The 20046-nt window shown below is 37.9% G+C and overlaps 1 long non-coding RNA gene across 1 annotated transcript; it reads right to left on the minus strand.

Annotated features, from left to right (window-relative positions):
* Window positions 1-359: 359 nt before the first annotated feature.
* On the minus strand, window positions 360-19601 carry LOC132658386 (uncharacterized). The gene is made up of 2 exons (XR_009597980.1): window positions 14546-19601; window positions 360-9928 (listed from the first exon to the last, which is right to left on the minus strand). It is a non-coding gene; the product is annotated as an uncharacterized LOC132658386 (long non-coding RNA).
* Window positions 19602-20046: the final 445 nt, after the last annotated feature.

Consider the following 20046-nt stretch of genomic DNA (forward strand, 5'->3'; position numbering starts at 1 on the left):
AAGGGATATTATTGAATGACTACATATAAGCTGATAATTTCCTAAACTGCAGTGGGACTAACTGCCATCTCCAACAATGGTCCTTTCTTTTAAAGAAATTAGGTTTGATCTCTCTGTGAGGCTCAGTAAATAAAAGAATGTCATAGAATGTTACATTTTAAAAAATATTGCTCTAAACTTTGCTTTTTGTTAATATAGATGGTAGCAAATTGACAGTGACAATGTCAAAAATTCCTTTGTGGTAGTTTAGTACTTTTAAAATCCCAAATGATTATTTCATACAGAAAGAAGGGAGAGATGCTAAGTAATTTATGGATTTGATGGATACAAATGAAAACAATAGATGATAGAAATTCTTGCAGGAGGAAAAACACATAAAATATTTATTTGTACTTTTACTGAAAAGTGGATAATGCAATTGGATGCAATTGGAATGAGCTGTATAAATATATTTGCATATTTGTAATTTATCTCATTGTAAAGTCTGAATTTAAAACTTAATTTTGTATTGAGGTATAGCTAGTTAACAATGTGACAGTTTCAGATGAATGAATCATTTAAAATAGATAAACTGTTATACATCATAATTTATCTATCTAGTCTTTCTCTGATAACTTTTCTGGTAACTTCTGCTTTTCATCTCAGTTATTGCTAAGCTATTCATACATATTGAGTTCAGATTTCAGCTTGCAGAATTTGTCATTTTGCATGAGTAAGAAGGGGTCAAGGTTAAAGGGTATAAAGTGGGACACTTTGAAATGGAAAGGGGGCACTATCAATAACCATACATCAGAAATGTCTCTGGAAAACCAGGGTATATGGTTATTCTTGCATGATTAAAAATTAGATGAAAGCAAATGACATAACCCATAAAAGCAGAAGAATACATTCTTACAGTTTTCAAATTTAACTAAATAACTTGTGAAGAAAGATGTCCTTTTGCTTATACTGGAAGATGGTATAAGATGATATAGCACATCCAGTCCACGTATTATCACTCAGTTATGTCGAACTCTTTGTGACCCTTTGGATGTAGATCAAAGGCTGTCTGTCCATCAGGTTTTCCAGGCAAGAATACTGGAGCGGGTTGCCATTTTCTCCTCCAGAGAATCTTCACAACCCAGGGATTTGAGCCCACATCTCTTGTGTCTTCTGCATTGACAGGCAAGTTCTTTACCTGCTGAGCCATCAGGGAAGATATACCACATATCTTTAGCTAAAATTTTTGCCTTATTATTTTGGTTAGTTTAGCCTTTAAGAGCCAATTTGGGTAACTGGAATACACTTGACAATCTTTGGTTAATTATCAAATCTCTGAGAATTTAAATATGTAAGAGTTATGATACTGATCTGATATCTAAGAGAGTATCTTGAATACTATTTATTAAAGTATTATGACAATTTTATAAAACAGATATCAGTACTTGTTACTGAATAGAATGCCTTCTTAAACCTGCCAACAGTAAGGAAACATTTGTGAGTTTAATTTTTAACTTTAAAATATAAAAAAGGTTTGAACTGTAGTTGGTCCTTAGTACCTTTAAAACGCTTTTTCTTTACACACCTGGTATTATCCTGTTGATAGTATACATTCTAAATATAAACTGTTTTGAATATAAATACCTGTTTGTGGTCAACACTTCAACTGGGTAGTAGTTTCTAGTATTTCAGACTGAGGCCTTTTAAAGTTTGGTAGGAGGAACAGTGTCCGCTATTGAAAGTAGTATGAATTTTGCATGTTGTGCAGCATACAACACTGCTGCATGTTAGGGGAATTTAGTTATGTCATAGATTTGTATATTTATTCTGACAGTTTTTCAGCAGATGGCAGTAAAGTGTCTTGTTTTAATAATCATGACACTATGTCAAATTTCTGACAGATGGAAGTAAAGAATCTTGAGGAAGGGGCATTCTGCTCCCCCACCCCCATTTGTACAAGGCACTAGGTTGGGAGAGTGGAGAGATTTGATCTCTTCATGCAAATTATTAGAGCTCCATCCTAACAATCCTAACAAATGATGTTTTAATGACAATAAAATCAGTTTGTTATAGGTACTACTAAAAAGGATCTTACTCTAAAAATCTAATTAATCAGCATCTGTAGATGCTTCATCAGTTACCATTATAAATTAGATTCCATGTATTATTTACTTTTTATCATTCTGGCATTATATATATATATATGGTGAATTTAACCTTCCATTCTGATCAGGCTTAATATACAAATAACATTTGCACGAGTCATCTATATATTTTTTTTCACGATTTTGTAGGAATTATTTTTCAATAAGTCTAGCTAGCTAGCTAGCACATAAAACCTCATTCCAGTACCAAAGGGAATGTTTCATATATGGCTCAAAACATTTATTTTAATATTTGTCTTTATCAGTTCAGTTCAGTCGCTCAGTCATGTCCGACTTTTTGCGACACCGTGAATTGCAGTACGCCAGGCCTCCCTGTCCATCACCAACTCCCAGAGTTCACTCAGATTCACATCCATCGAGTCAGTGATGCCATCCAGCCATCTCATCCTCGGTCGTCCCCTTCTCCTCCTGCCCCCAATCCCTCCCAGCATCACAGTCTTCTCCAATGAGTCAACTCTTCGCATGAGGTGGCCAAAGTACTGAAGTTTCAGCTTTAGCATCATTCCTTCCAAAGAAATCCCCAGGTTGATCTCCTTTAGAATGGACTGGTTGGATCTCCTTGCAGTCCAAGGGACTCTCAAGAGTTCTCCAACACCACAGTTCAAAAGCATCAATTCAAAAAAAAAAAAAAAACAAAAGCATCAATTCTTCGGCGCTCAGCCTTCTTCACAGTCCAATTCACATCCATACATGACCACTGGAAAACCATAGCCTTGACTAGATGGACCTTAGTTGGCAAAGTAATGTCTCTGCTTTTGAATATGCTATCTAGGTTGGTCATAACTTTTCTTCCAAGGAGTAAGCGTCTTTTAATTTCATGGCTGCAGTCACCATCTGCAGTGATTTTGGAGCCCCCAAAAATAAAGTCTGACACTGTTACCACTGTTTCCCCATCTATTTCCCGTGGAGTGATGGGACGGGATGCCATGATCTTCGTTTTCTGAATGTTGAGCTTTAAGCCCACTTTTTCACTCTACACTTTCACTTTCATCAAGAGGCTTTTTAGTTCCTCTTCACTTTCTGCCATAAGGGTGGTGTTATCTGCATATCTGAAGTTACTGACATTTCTCCCGGCAATCTTGATTCCAGCTTGTGTTTCTTCCAGTCCAGCGTTTCTCATGATGTGCTCTGCATATAAGTTAAATAAGCAGGGTGACAATATACAGCCTTGACGTACTCCTTTTCCTATTTGGAACCTCATATCTCACCTCAAAACTCATTTTTAACAGAGTTCAGAAAAAGTTATGAAACAAAGTATTTTATATGATGATGGTCTCTTTTGATTCTATTTTAATCTGTACATCAGATCTGTACATTTTTTAAAATTAAATACATGATAATTTGCATAGTACATAGTTTGCAAGGAATAGAACACCACAAAAATGATACCTGAAAACAATATTTAACCATTTTGACTTCTAGTAAAGGTCAGGCTTTCACTGATATTTAACATGGTTTATGCTGTGATAAATACATGGCTATTCTGAGTTATGGTTCTAGGCTAAAAGGCAGAAACAGTCTTCAGAAAATGTACTTTTCAACCTGAATTACCTTGTGTATTTTGACTACATAAAAATTCTGACTTTTTTAGTCATTATGTAGTAAGGTATTCAATATAAATAATGTACTTTTAAATGTTTTGCTGTTGAGTCTTTTAAGTTCTAATCCTATGTTTAACTGAAGTTGGACATGAAATCAGCCTTTGCAATGTCATTGAACCACAAAAATGTGCAACTAAGATATATGACTCTTCACTACCATTGAATCTTCTGGAAAACTTTAGTAAAGCATATGGCATGCATAAGATATACAAAAATAGCTGCACAAAAATGCAACAAATTATTTTTTATGGTAATAGTGACCTTCAATATAGTTATTTAACTGTTCATATTTATTATTATTTATAAAATCCCAAACTACAGGATTTGGGGGATTTTTTAAAAAACAAAACAATTAGAGTATATAATGAATATATCTTGTAAAGAAGACTGGCTTGTGGTGAGGACATTGATCGATGAGGTAATTCCCCCATTCTCTGAGCCTTTGTGAAGAAAATAGTTTTTGTTCTGTTTTGTAACCTTTCATAAAAAACTATGCTGTTTTTAAGATATTTTGGTAATTAAAAGGTAGAAACAGTATAGGATTCCTAGAAGAAGTTTTAACATTGGCTATTAAAGAACATTAAATTATGTTTTCAAATGTTCATGAAAATGAAAATGCTAAGGGTAAAAGAGAACTTACCCAGTGGGAACTACTTAGTTGGCTGAAGAAAACTTATCGGGGAAGGCAATAAATATTAGGCCCGTGTACCATGTGACTAACTGTCGTCTTTTAACATTCTCTGATACATGTTTTTAAAACATCACTCACTACCTTGAGAAGAATGGTTTTGGCGGGAATCAAAACTAGGAGCCAAGCGGCCATATGGGAGGCTGGCTGAGTAATCTGGGTGAGATGACAGTGGCTTTGATTGGGATTGTAGCATTGGGGATGGAAAAAAACATTTAAGGAAATCTAAGGAAGAAAGGTTAGTAAGACTTGATGACTGGTTGGAAAAAGTGGGTTAGAGAATCACAGGTTACTTCCAGGATTTTGACTTAAGTACCTGCTTGTGTTTACTAAACTATGGAACTTTGCAGGAGGGCTAATTTCTTTTAGTTTGTTTGGATGTAAGGGGAAGATGTGTTTTAGTACCTGTGGGATGTTAAGTGGAGATGTCAAGTAAGCAATTAGATACATCTAATGCTTAGAAGTCAGGCCTGGAAACAGATGATCCAGCACATAAGTGGTAATTACTTTTGCACAGATAGGAAGGAACTTGCAGAAATTGAGAAGTAGCTGTAGTAAAAGTGTTAAGGAAACTATGGTATTTTTGAAATACAATAGTCAATTTCACTGTTTAGTTTTTCTAACCTCTCAGTGTATTCTGTTTCAGTGTCATTTTACTTACTATGCTTATTTTTCTAGGACCCTGCACTGTCCAAAATAGGTGCCGCTAATCAACCACATGTGGTTATTTAAATTTAGATTAAAATACAAATTTAACTCCTCAATCACACTTGTCACATATATGTGTATGTGAGCACATATTTATGGATATGAGAAAGCACAATGGTGAAAACATAAATGAAGTGAACTTTATGTTCACTTTTAACTCAGGCAGGTGACTGATTTGTAAAGAAGTTCTCTGGTTTTTCTTGATTTGGAAGGTGGTTATGTTTTACTCAACCCTGTTATGTTTTTATTTATTATAGGTTCCATGCCTTTTAACTAGCACTGTTTCTTGACACAAAGCAATGTTTATCATATATCTTGTCAAACACACACTACAGACACAAATTTTTGCCTTTGTGATTGCAGTCTAATGAATTCACACCTATTTGAGTAATCTACTTAAAAAAAATTAATAGCTGATTTCTTTGAGAGTTCAATTATTCCAACCTCCAGAGCACCTCCTGTTACTGCTTGAATTAAGGCTATCCTAAGGCAATTGAGAACACGAATTGCATTTTTAAAAAGTACTGATAGGCTGCTTTATAGAGAATAAAATATTAAGGAGTTATGAATGAACCTAGGTTTGGAATGATTACCATTTCCCCTCAAAATGTTCGATGATTTCTTTTTCTTTCCACGAACATCAGTGTAGATATAAGTAATAAATCTACACATTTTGATATTTGATGTCAACTTGAACCCTGTACAGTCAAGAACTCTAAGTAACTCCTAATTTGGATTGCAGATGAAAACAAAAAGCAAAGCTTTTCTACTTTTGTAGTTTTCTACAGTAACAGCCTATGTTACTTTTCCCAATTATGTCTTATGAAAAACATAATTCATCATTACATTATTAGATGCTATCATAGGTGAGATGTAGGAGTATTAGGGTTTACTTTTTAAATTTTATATGCATACCACACGTGCACTTACACATATAGCCCACTCACTCTTCGTCAAGATTACGTTTCTCCAGCTTGAATACCAGGTAGCAAACACCAGCTTTTAAAAATATTTTAAAACATACAAATAATTCTTTCAAGGGAAATCTTTAAAGCAAATTTTAATGTCGAAGAGATTTTGCTTATACCAAACTGCCATGGCCGTTATTTTATAACTTTTCTTTGCTATTATTTATCCAGCAGTGAATCTTGAAATAATTTGAATTACTGCAATTCCATGGGCTATGAATTTTATTAAGGATTTAGCTTCTGTATCTTAATAACACTGGTAATCATGCTTCCCACTTTCTTGGTAGTGGTTATACTTGGGTGTAAGGATCAGTTTGCTGTCACTTTAAGTAAGCTAATTTCATTATTCCCTTGCTGCTCTTTAGCTTTTATGTAAATCTGACTCCATTATCTTTATTTTCAAGATGAAGGAATATACAAGGTAATTAATTAAATGAGTTATACATTGAGTGTCAGGTCAACATTGAAATTAGGGCCCGGGTCTTCTAACTTCTTAGTATTTTTCCTACTCAGCTCCCCATTAACCACATCATCTGCGCCGTCCCAGTTGAAATCGGTTGCTCGAGTGAAAGCTGTTAAAGTGAGGCCTTGATTTACACAAGTTAAGCAGGTGAAAGCCAAAGCAAACATTTTTTTTTCCTCCACTAAGAATTTGCTAATTTGAAAAATCATGCATTATAACAGAATTTTGAATGGTTTAGATTGAGTTCTTTTGCTTATCTTTTTAAACCAAATGCAGGATACAGCCACAGAGTGCCAGACTTGAAGTCTATAATGTGTAAGAAAGCCAAATCAAACATTTTTTTCTCCATTAGAATCTACTAATGTGAAAAATCATACATTGTAAGTCAGAATTTTGAATAATTTAGATTGAGTCCCACACTTCTCATCCTTTCAAACCAAATGTAGGATACAAACCACAAGCCAAGTACCAGTCTTAAGTCTGTAATGTGTAATTTATATACTTAACTGATACTGTTTTTGTATAGGTAATCTTTCATATTGATCTTAGGTGAATATTACAAAATATTTGTTTTGGACAAAATAAAGGATTAATAATGACTTTAGAGTTGGGGGTTCAAAGAATTTACATGGACCATTCCCTTTCAGGTAGGTAAGACATTACCTATTTTAAAGATAAACCAAACCCAAAGAGGTTGTTAAGTCAACTAATACATACTGCAGTGGAACTAGGGACTACCTCTACTAAAACAGTGTTCTTTTGGCTTTTAATCATGTTGACTTTGTGATGTGTGCTTATCTGTGAACACATTACCCTTTCTAGATTTAGCTTTCTGAGAGCTGAATGCTTGGAGCTCTGTGAGTAATAACTAAGAAAGGTGGCTTCCTGGCTAGTCATCCTGATAAGTTTAATTGAATCCAAGGGAATAATGGAGTGACAGGTGTTGCAACCACATTTCATTTGCTTCCAAGACAATTTGGAATCCAGGTAGCCTGCAAGGTATAAATCCAAATTAAAGTTCTTATAGTTATTTTTTGTGGTGTGGTTGACAGAGGATTCTGCATTCAAGCTCCTTTGTTTTTCTATACCCTAGACTTGGATTTGAAGAAATGGTGGACATCAGTCAGCAAATGTTTGAGTATTCACTAACATGCCAGTCACTGATGTAGGTGCAGGATACATTAGTGAAAAAAACACAGTAAATGAAACTTATGTTCTAGTGGAGTAAGGCAAGTGGTGAACATAGTAAAACTTCTATTAGAGGCTGATATATGCCATAAAAGACACACACAAAACAACCAAAATTCTGTTTTCTGGTCCTGCATGTAAGGAACTTGGAAGTTTTCACTATGTCCTAACAACAAATGCAAAGCAAAACAAAACAACTCTTACTAGATTTGTCTCAGAGTATTGAGATCGCAGGGAAATTTCAGTCAGTTCAGTCGCTCAGTCGTGTCCACCTCTTTGTGACTCCATGAATCGCAGCATGCCAGGCCTCCCTGTCTATCACCATCTACCGGAGTTCACTCAGACTCACATCCATCGAGTTGGTGATGCCATCCAGCCATCTTATCCTCTGTCGTCCCCTTTTCCTCCTGCCCCCAATCCCTCCCAGCATCAGAGTCTTTTCCAATGAGCCAACTCTTCGCATGAGGTGGCCAAAGTACTGGAGTTTCAGCTTTAGCATCAATCCTTCCAAAGAACACCCAGGACTGATCTCCCTTAGGATAGACAGGTTGGATCTCCCTAAAGTCCAAGGGACTCAAGAGTCTTCAACACCACAGTTCAAAAGCATTAATTCTTTGGTGCTCAGCTTTCTTCACAGTCCAACTCTCACATCCGTACATGACCACTGGAAAAACCATAGCTTTGACTAGTTGGACCTTTGTTGACAAAGTACTGTCTCTGCTTTTGAATATGCTATCTAGGTTGGTCATAACTTTCCTTCCAAGGAGTAAGTGTCTTTTAATTTCATGGCTGCAGTCACCATCTGCAGTGATTTTGGAGCCCCCAAAAATAAAGTCTGACATTGTTTCCACTGTTTCCCCATCTATTTCCCAGGAAGTGATGGGACCAGATGCCATGATCTTCGTTTTCTGAATCTTGAGCTTTAAGCCAACTCTTTCACTCTCCTCTTTTCACTTTCATCAAGAGGCTTCTTAGTTTCTCTTCACTTTCTGCCATAAGGGTGGTGTCATCTGCATATCTGAGGTTATTGATATTTCTCCTGGCAATCTTGATTCCAGCTTGTGCTTCTTCCAGCCCAGCATTTTCTCATGATGTACTCTGCATATAAGTTAAATAAGCAGGGTGACAATATACAGCTTTGGACATACTCCTTTTCCTATTTCGAACCAGTCTGTTCCGTGTCCAGTTCTAACTGTTGCTTCCTGACCTGCATACATGTTTCTCAAGATGCAGGTCAGGTGGTCTGGTATTCTCATCTCTTTCAGAATTTTCCACAATTTATTGTGATCCACACAGTCAAAGGCTTTGGCGTAGTCAATAAAGCAGAAATAGATGTTTTTCTGGAACTCTCTTGCTTTTCCCATGATCCAGCAGATGTTGGCAATTTGATCTCTGGTTCCTCTGCCTTTTCTAAAACCGGGTTGACCATCTGGAAGTTCACAGTTCACGTATTGCTGAAGTCTGGCTTGGAGAATTTTAAGCATTACTTTACTAGCATGTGAGATGAGTGCAATTGTGTGGTAGTTTGAGCATTCTTCGGCATTGCCTTCCTTTGGGACTCGAATGAAAACTGACCTTTTCCAGTCCTGTGGCCACTGCTGAGTTTTCTAAATTTGCTGGCATATCGAGTGCAGCTCTTCACACATCTTTCAGAATTTGAAATAGCTCAACTGGAATTCCATCACCTCCACTAGCTTTGTTTGTAGTGATGCTTTCTAAGGCCCACTTGACTTCACATTCCAGGATGTCTGGCTCTAGGTGAGTGATCACACCATCGTGATTCTCTGGGTCGTGAAGATCTTTTTTGTGCAGTTCTTCTGTGTATTCTTGCCACCTCTTCTTAATATCTTCTGCTTCTGTTAGGTCCAGACCATTTCTGTCCTTTATCGAGCCCATCTTTGCATGAAATTTTCCCTTGGTATCTCTAATTTTCTTGAAGAGATCTCTAGTCTTTCCCATTCTGTTGTTTTCTTATTTCTTTGCATTGATTGCTGAGGAAGGCTTTCTTATCTCTCCTTGCTGTTCTTTGGAATTCTGCATTCAGATGCTTATATCTTTCCTTTTCTCATTTGCTTTTCACTTCTCTTTTCACAGCTATTTGTAAGGCCTCCCCAGACAGTGATTTTGCTTTTTTGCATTTCTCAAAAGAGAGTAGAGTAAAATACTTTCTGTGTTGAGAGGAAGAAAAAAAAAAAAAAAAAACCACTGAGAGTTCTGTAGTATCTGAAATTATCCTTCAAAAGAAGAAATGATTTTATACAAACTAAAATTTAGGGAATTTGTCACCAATGTACTTCCCCTTGCAAGAATTACTAAAAGAAATTCTTAAGGGAGAAGGAAAGTAATATAGGTCAGAAACAATCTACACAAAGGAAGAGCATTAAGGAATAAATGAAGGTAAAATCTTTCATTTTTCTTTACTGATTTAACATAATTGTTCTAATAATAATATATTTGGAGACTATAGATTATGGATAAGAGAAATGGCAGCAATATTATATATAAGGGATGAGAGAGAGGAATTGGAAATACTCTATTATAAAGCAGTTGCCTTACCCATTAAATGATCTGTGTTGTTTGAAAGGGAACTTGGATTAGTTGTAAATAAATATTGCAAACAGTAGGTCAACAGCTAAAAAAAGTTAAATATATGCTTTATATGTTAAGAGAATATGGAATCATAAAATGCTCCATTCAAAGCATAAAAGGCATGGAAGACAAAAAAAATGGTAATGAAGTTAGATGTTAATATAACTATATCAATGATCACTTCAACTGCCAATGAAAAGCGATTGTCACAGTAGATTTAAGACCAAATATATGTTGCCTACAAGAAACACACTCTAAATATCAAGATACATAAAGATTAATGGCAAAAGATGGAGAAAGATACACCATGCTAATACTGATCAAAGTTGGAGTAGCTGTATTAATTTCAGACAAAGCAAACGAGAGCAAGGAAAATTATCAGAAGTAAAGAGGCATTGTTGAGTTGCCAAGTCATGTGTGACTCTCGTGATCCCTTGGACTACAGCATGCCAGGCTTCCCTTTCCTTCACTATCTCCCAGAGTTTACTCAAACTCATGTCCATTGAGTTGATGATGCCATCCAAATATCTCATCCTCTGTAGCCCCTTTCTCCTCCTGCCCTCAATCTTTCCCAGCATCAGGGTCTTTTGCAATGAGTCAGCTCTTCTCATCAGGTGGCCAAAGTATTGGAGCTTCAGCTTCAGCATCAGTCCTTCCAATGAATATTTAGGACTGTTTTCCTTTAGGATTGACTGGTTTGATCTCCTTGCTATCCAAGGGACTCTCAAGAGGCTTCTCCAGCATCACAGTTCGAAAACATCAATTCTTCAGTACTCAGCCTTCTTTATGGTCCAACTGTCACATCCATTGGAGAAGGAAATGGCAACCCACTCCAGTATTCTTGCCTGGATAATGCCAACGACAGAGGAGCCTGGTGGGCTGCCGTCTATAGGGCCGCACAGAGTCGGACACGACTGAAGTGACTTAGCAGCAGCAGCAGGAGCTCACATCTATCCATGACCACTGGAAAAATCCATAGCTTTGACTGTATGGACCTTTGTTGGCAAAGCGATGTCTCTGCTTTTTAATACATTGTCTAGATTTGTCATAGGTTTTCTTCCAAGGAGCAAACATCTTTAATCTCATGGCTGCAGTCATAGTCTACAGTGATCTTGGAGCCTAAGATAATAAGATCTGCCACTGTTTCCATTTTTATTTGCCATGAAGTGATGGGACCAGATGCCATGATCTTAGTTTTTTAAATGTTGTGTTTTAAGCCAACTCTTTCACTCTCCTCTTTGACCTTCATCAGGAAACTCTCTAGTTCCTCTTCACTTTCTGTCATTAGGGTGGTATCATCCACATATCTGAGGTTAATTGACATTTCTCTTGGCAATCTTGATTCCAGCTTGTGCTTCATCTAGCCAGGCATGTCACATGATGTACTCTGCATATAAGTTAAATAAGCAGAGTGACAATATACAGCCTTGACATACTCCTTTACCAATTTTCAACCAGTCTGTTGTTCCATGTCTGGTTCTGACTGTTGCTTCTTGACCTGCATACAGGTATCTCAAAAGGCAGGTAAGATGGTCTGGTATTCCTATCTCTAAGAATTTTTCATAGTTTGTTGGAAAAGTCAAAAGGCTTTCGCGTAGTCAATGAAACAGAGTAGATGCTTTTCTGGAATTCCCTTGCTTTTTCTATAATCCAACAGATATTGGCAATTTGATCTCTGGTTCCTCTGCCTTTTCTAAATCCAGCTTGACCATCTGGAATATCTCAGTTCACCACATATTGCTGAAACCTGGGTTGAAGGATTTTGAGCATTACCTTGCTCGCGTGTGAAATGAGCTAATCATCCTGAGCTGTTTGTAAATTTTGGAGGCTAATCCCTTGCATGTCGCATCATTTTCTCCCAACCTGTGAGCTGTCTTTTCATTTTGTTTATTATTTCTTTGCTGTGCAAAAGCTTCTGAGTTTAAGTAGGCCCCATTAGTTTATTTCCATTTTTCTGGGAGACAGATTGAAAAAATATTGCTCTGATTTATATCAGAGAGTGTTCTGCCTATGTTTTCCTCTAGGAATTTTATAGTGTCCGGTGTCACATTTAGGTCTTTCATCCATTTTGAACTTGTTTTTATGTATGATGTTAAACAATGATCTAATTTATTTATTTCTTTCTTTTTTCACATGTAGCTGTCCAGTTTTCCCATCATTTGTTGAAAAGACTGTCTTTTCAACATTGTATAGTCTTGCCTTTGTCACAGATTAACTGACCATAGGTGCATGGGTTTTTTTCTGGGTTTTCTATCCTGCTCCATTGGTCTACATTTCTATTTTTGTACCAGTTCCATATCATGACTGACTGACTTTCTAACTGAAAGTTTGTACCTTTTCCCATTCACCCATTTTGTTCACCCCTTATTCCTCACATCTGGCAACCACTAATCTGTTCTCTGTATCTGTGCACTTGGTTTTTGTTTGTTTGCTTGAGTTTTCTTTAGATTCCACATGAATATGTGAGATCATATGGTATTTGTCTTTCTCTGTCTGACATATTTTACTTAGTGTAATGGTGTAAGGGTCCATCCATGTTGTCACAAATGGCAAGATTTCTTTCATTTTTTATGACTGAGTAGTATTCTATCGTATATACATACCACTTTTTTTTAATCCATTGATCTATTGACGGACACAGACTGTTTCCATATCTTGCTTTTGTAAATAATGCTGCAGTGAATGTGAGGGTGCATCTATCCTTTTGAGTTAGTGTTTTACTCAGAAGCAGCATTGCTGAATCACATGCAGTTCGATTTTTCATATTTTGAGGAACCTTCATACTTTTTCCCATAGTGGCTGCACTAATTTACATTCCTATCAGCAGTGCACAAGGTTCCCTTTCTTTTCTTTTTGATAACAGCCATTATAACAGGTGTGAGGTGATACCTCATTGTAGTTTTGATTTGCATTTCCCTGATGACTAGTGATTTTGAGCACCTTTTCTCATGCTTGTTGGTCATCTGCATGTCTTCTTTGGAAAGATGTCTATTTATCCCCTTTGTGCATTTAAAAAAAAGTTGGAGTGTTTATTTAAATTTTTGTGATTGAGTTGTATGGGTTCTTTATATATTTTGCATATTAGCCCCTTATCAGATATATGATTTGCAAATATATTCTCCCATTCTGTAGGTTGCTTTTTCATTTTGTTGATGGCTTTCTTTGCCGTGCAGAAGCTTTTCAGTTTGGTATAGTCTTAAGGCAAGGGACTTTCTCCCCATTCTTGGCTGTTCACATACACAAAAAGGAATAAATATCTGTTAAAATGTGAAGTCACATGTTTCTACTTTTATTTAGTTTTTAATTCTTATTTTTCACACCAATGTATTATCTATCAAAATTTGAGGGGCAGATCTTCAAATATCTTTGCATCTGTCTGAGGAAGAATCAGGTTAATAAAGGAGAAAATTTTGCCAAATAAACAAATACACTTAGTGTATGTCAAGCATCTAGGGAAGCTTGGTGTGCTGCAGTCCATGGGGTCACAAAGAGTCAGACACGACTTAGTGACTGAACAGCAACAAAACATCTATTAAATACTGAACATTGTGTTATATATTTTCCAGGTATTCATTTATTAAACATTCACTTAAGAGCATGCCTGAGATGCTTATTACTATTTTCCCCATTTCTGTATGAGAAAACCAAGGTCCAGAAAGTTAAGTAAGTTAATACAGTTATTAAATGACAGAAGTAGGAACAGAGCCCAGGTTTATCTTACTCCAAAGCCTGAATTCCTAATGACTTCACTCCCTGGAGCTGGCAGGCAGGGGCCCCTTTAGGAGGGAAAAGCTTGTGCTTTGCTGGTATCATTAACTAGGGAGAATGGAAAAAAGAAATCATTTCCAGGGAGCAGAATGACCAGATTACCTTTTAAACAGTGTGTGTGTGTGTGTGTGTGTGTGTGGTGTATGTGTGTGTTCATGGGGTTTCCATGGTTTCTTTGTGAAAATGTGAAAGGTTGATTCACTTTACTTAATTAGGTTAATGAATGTTAGTTTAAAAGTTATTAAGTTTGGTCACAAATATCTCCATTATCCCCAAGGGCCAGAGGCTCTAGCTCACCTGTTGTGCCATAAATAGCCATCACTGGCCATAACTGATTCAAGCGTGCTTTTTCTTATGCTTTTGGACAAAGCAGGCGAGACAATGCACCTGAATGTGGTGTGAAAGAGCCCTTATTTGCGAGGACTGACCTGGAAAACTCAGGAGGTAGTGGTAAGTTTCATGAGTGTGCACAACCCTCAGCAGTCAAGTTTTGGTGGAAACGCACATTTATCTTGCAGGGTTGGCAGCAGCAAAGATCCAGATGACAGCCCAACCTTTTTGCATTCTTAAGATGGAGGTGATCCTGGCACAGACTATTATCTTGGGTCTTGGCCAGAAGGCCCAGTAGGGGCAGAAATCACTTGGCTTCATCTTCCAGGTGGAAGCACAATGGGCTAGCACCTTAGGGGGAAAAAAAAAGATGAAGGTGATGCTCAGACTTCACACTTGTTTCCATGGGAATAGCAGGATAGGTCTAACAGTCAGTGATGAGAAACATGGAAGGTGGTAAATAAGCCCAGTCCTTCCAACAACACTCTTGGAGGTGATGCTTTTCTTTTGGATTCCATTCACCTTCAGGAACAATGTGCTTGCAAAGAGCTCCAGCACTGGCAGCAAGAAAGTAGAAGAATTAAATAATATCTCAGAGGAAGCAATAGATTTTTTTCTAGTGACTGCCAGCCCCTCCTCCCCGCCACCATGTCAGCAATTTAGTGACTTGACAGATGTTAGTAACTGATCGCAGCATTTGGTTCCAGTTGTGTGTGGGGTATGGGCGGCAATGGAAACACTGTGTTCCCCACCTGTCCATCATGTTCAGATGGGTGAGTGTGTGTGCCCATATGGTCCATATGCATGGGTGTGTGGCCTGTGTTTGTGTGTCTGAACTTTGATTTGTGAGAGCCTAGGAGTCCAAGCTAATGAGGATGTAGTTTTTTCTTAGTCTTCAAAAAATAGTAATATGCTATTAATATCATCTCCAATCCAGTTTTCTGGCTCTTTTTAGATGAAGTCCCCCATGGCTCAGTGGTAAAGAATCTGTCTGCAATACAGGAGACATGGGAGATGCAGGTTCGATCCCTGGGTTGGAAAGATCCCCTGGAGGAGGAAATGGCAACAACTCACTCCAGTATTCGTGCCTGGAAAATCCCACGGACAGAGGAGCCTGGCGAGCTACATTCCACGGGCTTGCAGAGAGTCAGATACGACTGAACACACGTGCACACACACAAGAAGAATTTTAATGTTACCTGGCACTTTAAATATAGATGTAATTCCAGGAAAAACAGATAATTTAGTATAAGCTAAATTACATGTATTGGTAATTTGCTTGGCTGGTAGTCATAAATAGGTCATCTTCCAATACTTATGTGTTCCTTTCCAGAAAAAAATATAGATAGAAAGGGAGGTAGAGCTAGAGATAGAAAATGAGAGCATCTATGTTTTTTTATCTCGCACTAGTTAAGATAACTAAATCCTTATTTTGGAATCTAGCCACATTTTCTGGACTTCTTATATTTTGGGTAACTTAGTTTTAAATTGTATCCATTCATTTACAACTTCTTTCCTTCATTCATCATACAAATACTTATCAAATATCTATGCTAATACATCTTCAGTTCAGTTCAGTTCAGTTCAGTTCAGTCGCTCAGTCGTGTCCGACTCTTTGTGACCCCATGAATTGCAGCACACCAGGCCTCCCTGTCCATCAGCAATTCCCAGAGTTCCCTCAGACTCATGTCCATCGAGTCAGTGATGTCATCCAGCCATCTCATCCTCTGTCGTTCTCTTCTCCTCCTGCCCCCAATCCCTCCTAGCATCAGGGTCTTTTCCAATGGGTCAACTCTTCGCATCAGGTGGCCAAAATATTGGAGTTTCAGCTTCAGCATCAGTCCTTCCAGTGAACACCTAGGACTGATCTCCTTTAGGATGGACTGGTTGGATCTCCTTGAAGTCCAAGGGACTCTTAAGAGCCTTCTCCAGTGCCACAGTTCAAAAGCATCAATTCTTCGGTGCTCAGCTTTCTTCACAGTCCAACTCTCACATCCATACATGACTATTGGAAAAACCATAGCCTTGACTAGATGGACCTTTTTTGGCAAAGTAATATTTCTGCTTTTGAATATGCTATCTAGGTTGGTCATAACTTTCCTTCCAAGGAGTAAACGTCTTTTAATTTCCTGGCTGCAATCACCATCTACAGTGATTTTGGAGCCCCCCAAAATAAAGTCTGACACTGTTTCCACTGTTTCCCCATCTATTTCCCATGAGGTGATGGGGCTAGATGCCATGATCTTCGTTTTCTGAATCTTGAGCTTTAAGCCAACTTTTTCACTCTCCTCTTTCACTTTTATCAAGAGGCTCTTTAGTTTCTCTTCACTTTCTGCCATAAGGGTGGTGTCATCTGTATTTCTGAGGTTATTGATATTTCTCCTGGCAATCTTGATTCCAGCTTGTGCTTCTTCCAGCCCAGCATTTCTCATGATGTACTCTGCATATAAGTTAAATAATCAGGGTGACAATATACAGCCTTGACATACTCCTTTTCCTATTTGGAACCAGTCTGTTCCATGTCCAGTTCTAACTGTCGCTTCCTGCGTCTTACATTTTGGTATTTACTGGATTACTCGGATATTTGTTAAAATGAAAGTGAAGTCGCTCAGTCGTGTCCGACTCTTTGCGACCCCATGGACTGTAGCTTACCAGGCTCCTCCGTCCATGGGATTATCCAGGCAATAGTACTGGAGTGGGCTGCCATTGCCTTCTCCAGGCGATCTTCCTGACCCAGGGATTGAACCCAGGTCTCCCGCATTGCAGGCAGACGCTTTACCATCTGAGCCATCAGGGAAGTTCCAGCTACAAGTAAATGCCTAGGTCCTTCCTGAGTCCTGTTGGATCCCCAAGGGGTCGGTTGCATAAATTTGATGGTTAAAAAGCCTGTTTTAGGTATGCTATGGGAATGCCAAGATGAACAGCACAGTACTTTCCCCTTACTAGGTAGGTAAGTTTAGTCTCTCGGTTGTGTCCAACTCATGCAGCCCATGGACTGTAGCCCACCAGGCTCCTCTGTTCATGAGATTTTTCCAGGCAAGAATAGTGGAATGGGTTGCCATTTACTAGAACAGGTAAACTTGGGCAATGAAGGCTCACCCAAACTCTGGAGAAAATATGTATGGGCCCATGAGAAGGAGCAGTTGATTCTACCAAGGGGAGGCCAGTTGTTCCTAGGCTTCACGGCCAGGTAGCTCTCCCTCATGCTGGGGAATGCTCAGTCTTGTGCAGTGTGCCTGACACTTCCTCCAGTACCGCAGGCATCAGAGGTGGGACAAAGGAACGTGTCTTGCACTGTACTGTCCTGCTCTAGTAGCCACAGATGAACTGGGAGGACAGGAAAACAGGGAGGGTGGGCCAGGCCAACGGTGCTCTCATGTCTGATAAACCTTTGCAGGTTCTGCTTTGTCAGGGTGGTAGAGGGAGAGGCCCCCAGAAAGGGACATAGGAAGTTCACTGGGCTTATAATCAGGAAACACAAGGTCCACGTCCGATCCTGGTCTCTGTTAGCTAGGCTGTCTGCTTAGCCTCTCCGAGCCTTATTTTCCCTATCTGTCAAGGCAGATAATAACCTCTACAGTAGAGGGTGGTCTTGGGAATTACATAAAATAATATAGAGTATAAAAACTGCTCAGCATTATGCCTGATATGGGGTCAGTGCTAATGAACAGTATTTACTGATCCAATTTTATTGAGATATAATTGATATCTAGCACTGTATATATTTAAGATGTACAGCACAATAATTTGACTTACATACATCATGAAAAGATTACCACAGTAAGTCTGATGAACATCCATCATCTCATACAGGTACAAAATTAAATAGAAAAAAATGTTCCTTATGAGGAGAGCTCTTAGGATTTACTCTCAGCAGCTTTCATACATAACATACAGCAATTCAATATTTCTTGTGTTGCACATCCCTAGTACTTATTTATCTTATAACTGGAAGTTTGTACTTTCTAAATGTCTTAATCCAATCTCTCTCTCTACCCCATCTCTGGTAACCACAACTCTAATCTCTTTTCCTATGAGTTTGTTTTTTAAGTATAACTGACCTACAAAGCTATGATAGTTCCTGTTTTACAACATGGTGATTCAATATTTCTATAATTTTCAAAAGGATCATAATAAATCTAGCTACCATGTACTATACAAAGATACTGCATTATTCTTCACTAAATTTCCCACACTGTACACATTTCATGCCAGTGAATCATTTTGTAGCTGGAAAGCCTGAACCTCTAAATCACCCTCATCTATTTTTCTCCTCCTCCAGCCCCTTCCCTTTGACAACCACCTGTTTTTTCTCTGTGTCTATAACTCTGTTTCTGTTACGTTTATACATTTGTTTTTTAGATTCAACTTACAAGCGAAATCATGCAAAATTTATTTTTCACTTATTTCACTTAGCATAATACCTTCAGGGTCCCTCAGTGTTGTCACAAATGGCGAGATTTCTTTATGGATAAGTAATAGTCCATTATATATATAAAATCTTCTTTATCCATTCAGCTATTGATGGGTACTTAGGTTGCGTCCATATCTTGGCTACTGTAAATAATGCTGCCACGAATCATTATGCTATACGAAAAAGTGAAAGTATTAGTTGCTCAGTTGTGTCCAACTCTTTGCGACCTCATGGACTGTAGCCCGCCAGGCTTCTCTGTCCATGGCATTCTCCAGGCAAGAACACTGGAGTGGGTAGCCATTCCTTCTCCAGGGGCTCTTCCTGACCCAGGGTCAGACCCAGGTCTTCTGCATTGCAGGTGGATTCTTTATTGTCTAAGCCACCAGGGAAGCCCATTATGCCATATAACTGAAACCAATACAACCTGATAAATCATGGTAAATTATATACTAAACATATATGTAATATATACATATAGGATATATAAATGTATATATAAATTTTATTGGAGTATAGTTTATTTGCCATGTTGTATTAGTTTAAGGTATATAGCATAGTGATTCAGTTATATATATACATATGTTCATTCTTTTTCAAATTATTTTCCCATATAGGTTACTACAGAATACTGAATAGTGTTCCCTATGCTATACAGTAAGTCCTTGTTGGTTATATATAGTAATATGTGTATGTTAATACACATAATTTATCCCCCCCACCCACCCACATTTCCCCCTTTGGTAACCACAAGCTTTTTTTTTTTTTCTGTTTCTGTTTTGTAAATAAGTTCATTTATATAATTAAAAAAATTAGATTCCACATGTAAGTGATATGTGATGTCAAATGATGTTTGTTTCCTTTGCCTGACTTACTTCACTTGGGATGATAATCTCTAGGTCCATCCATGTTTCTGCAAATGGCATTATTTCACTCTTTTCTACGTCTGAGTAATAGTCCACTGTATATATGCACCGCATCTTTGTCCATTCCTCTGCTGATGGACATTGAGGTTGTTTCCATGTCCTGGCTATTGTAAATAGCACTGCAATGAGCACTGGGGTACATTATCTTGTCAAATTATGGTTTTTCTCCAGATATATGCTCAGGAGCGGGATTGCAAGGCCATATGGTAGTCCTATTTTAACTTTTTAAGGAGCCTCCTTGCTGTTCTCCATAGTGGTTGTA

This window comes from Ovis aries, chromosome 22 (assembly GCF_016772045.2).
Source record: "Ovis aries strain OAR_USU_Benz2616 breed Rambouillet chromosome 22, ARS-UI_Ramb_v3.0, whole genome shotgun sequence".
Taxonomy (NCBI): domain Eukaryota; kingdom Metazoa; phylum Chordata; class Mammalia; order Artiodactyla; family Bovidae; genus Ovis; species Ovis aries.